This window comes from Crocodylus porosus, unplaced genomic scaffold, assembly GCF_001723895.1.
Source record: "Crocodylus porosus isolate Cpor-Errol unplaced genomic scaffold, CroPor_comp1, whole genome shotgun sequence".
Classification (NCBI taxonomy): domain Eukaryota; kingdom Metazoa; phylum Chordata; order Crocodylia; family Crocodylidae; genus Crocodylus; species Crocodylus porosus.
Genome location: NW_017728911.1, coordinates 36928347 through 36931372, shown reverse-complemented (window position 1 = coordinate 36931372; position 3026 = coordinate 36928347).

Here is a 3026-nt window from a genome sequence, read left to right as displayed (position 1 = left end):
CTGTGAACAATGAGCTCCATCTTATCACAATCTCTTGTCAGGCAAGATAGACAGTATCACTAGGTACACAACAGAGGAGAGTCTGCAGCTTTGGGCAAGCTGAGACCTGGGTCCGAACTTGATATCTGCTTCTGGAGCATGCCTGCAAGCGCTGTTCACCTCTCTGGCCGCAGCACTGTCCAGCTGGCTCACCTGGGCTGCCTGCGTTCGGTGGGGTCTCGGGGCCAAGTACAAAGTTAAAATTGCACAACTAGCACACGTGGGGAAATTGGCCTCTCCCCTTGCAGCTGTTCTGGATCCATGCAAGTTTTCATGGTTCACTGAACAGCCTCATAACTAGGAGGATCGGGACGGAAAAGGGTCCCTTGGGTACACGAAGCGATTTTAGATGGTGCAAAGTCGGAGCTCTGGGCTTGCTGCGCTACCGTGAAAAACTGTCTCTGCGCACAAGCCAGAAGCTCTTCTCCTGCTCCGAGGTCGTGGTACCGCAGTAACCTGGAACGGCTTTGAAGGCTCTCTACTTCGTATCATCGCCATGTTCCACCCACTGGAGGACAAAACCATCATTTGGGGCTAAACATGTGTCTGCGTGGCACTATGCTACTATGTGCTGAATTAACTTTGGGTGAGATCTGTAGACAAGATGCCAGACTGGCGGCATTTTCACCCCATCTCTCAGCCTGCTGGAGTCCTTTCCAATTGTCACTGCTTGGTGTGACTGGTGGGGCAACTGAACGAGCACTGCTCTATTTTCCCAACTGGTGTGTGGTAGCAGGTCCCACAACATCCTGTATTTATTTGTTCCTAGGATCATGGGAACGTAGGGCTAGAAGGGGACTTCAGAACATCTTCTAGTCCAGCCCCCTGCCCCAGGCAGGATAATTCTTTACTAAACCAACCCAGCCAAGTCTCTATCCAACCTGCCCCTGAAAATTTCCAGGGATGGAGAGCGTACAACCTCCCTAGGTAGCCAGTTCTGATGCTTGACAATCCCCTCGGCAGAAAGTTCTTCCTAATCGCCAGGCTGAATTTCCCCCACTGCAGTTTGAGGCCACTGATCCTAGTCCTGCCCCTTGTGCCACAGAGAAAAGGCCATCTCCATCCTCGCCGTAATTGCCCTTCAGATATTTGAAGACTGCTATCAAACCCCGCCCAGTCTTTCTTCCCCAGACTAAATAACCCTGGTTCTTTCAGCCTTTCCCTGGAAGTCCTGCTTCCCAGGACCCTAATAATTTGTGTTGCTCTGCACTGCACTCCTTCCAATCTGCCCACATCTTTCTTGAGTTGTGGGGCCCAAAACTGGACACAGGACTCCAGGTGAGACCTTGCCAGTGCTGAACAGAGCAGAAGAATCACTTCCCTTGATTAGCAAGGGATGCTCCTGGTAATACAACCCAGGATACTGTTGGCTTATTTTTTTTTTTGCAACCAGAGCACACTGTTGGCTCATGGTCAGCTTGTGGTCTACAGTAACCCGCCGTCCTTCTCTGCAGTGCTCCGGCTTACCAGTCTTTTCCTGTTTGCATTTGTACATGCAATTATTTTGTCCCAAGTACAAGACTTTGCACTTGTCCATGTTGAATTTAATTTGATTGACTGTAGATCCATTTTCCCAGGCATTCTGGATACTAGCCCTTCCCTCTACAGTGTCCGCAACTCCAATTTTAAAGGGAGCAGTTCAGCGTAGGTTGCACGTGCAGGACTCAGAAGCTGGGAGCTCGAAGAGCCACCTATGCAAGTGGGAGCTGGTGGGGAGGGACCGGGCTACTGGATGGGGAATCACTTGGGTCAGTGCGAGTTGGGATCCGCCTCTTGGCCACTTCCTCCCCAGCTTTCCTACACTGGGCGTCTTCAAGGCCCGCTCCTGACCAGTGCTGGACAGGGTGGCTGGAGTTAAATGAAATCTTTACTCTTCCATATGCATCCCTGGCTGTGCAGTGGCTGTTGGTGGTCCCTATGCTGCTCTTTGAGCAGGGGGCGATGGGAATGCTTGTTTAGGGACAGAAGATGGACTTGTACGGTCCCTGGCGCAGAGAGGGTGGATCTCCCTCCCTTTGCCCACCCTCGAGATCCTCTTGCACCTTAGATCGAACTACAGCTTTATGCCCTAACACCTCTTTCTCCCTGATGAATTGCTTCTGCTGCCTGTTGAGTCTTCTCTTCCTGTAGACGTCTGGGCTGGTGGCTACGATCTCGTCCTGAGAAAGAGGACAGGATGCACACGTTTCCCTGCCCTGACTGTAGTACTGACCATGCAGCGGCTAAGTTAAGCGGGGATAAAAACCCGGTTTGAAAAAAAGTTCTCGACTTTGCCACGGCGCGTCCAGCAGATCACAGCCCTGGGGTCTGGTGTCAATCCACCGCAAGGGTCAGGTCTGAACTGCCCCCGCCATTGCTGCTGGTCGCCGGTGGGTGCAAACGCCGGCTGGTGTTTCCGTATCCCTGGCCCTCCACAGGAGGCAAATCTGGGACTCAAAGCAACCCGCCCAGTTGCCACCAGTGTTTGCAAAGGCTTTTGAGATGCCCTGATGTCTTCCCTCCCTTGGCGGAGGAGCTCTCTCTCTGTCTTCCCCAAAGCCTCCCTATTTCCCCTGAGTGCCTATATTTATGTGCTTGTGTGTGTGTGTATGCACATCTCCCCGTGCGTGGGCGCTTGCAGGTGTTGCATGTCTGTGTGCGTACGTTTGTGTGTGGGTGTGTGTGTGTGTGTGCAGGTGTGTGTGCCCCAGCCTAGGTGACGCGGGGGGGGGGCACGTGCCCCCCCTGAGATTTGCCACCCTCTTCTACGCCCGCTCCGCGATGCCACGTGCCCCTGCAGTCGCGGGCGGTACCCGTTCTTCACGCGTGCCTGCATGTTTGTGTGCATGCCGGTGTGCACGTGTGCGTGCGTGCAATGCCTGCGTGCGTGTACGTGTGCCTGTTTGCGTGTGTACACGCGCGCGTGCGCGCCTGCCTGCGCGTGTATACACGCGCGGCCGTGTGCACACACGTGCGTGCACACCCGCGCGCGGGCCGGGCCGGGCCGG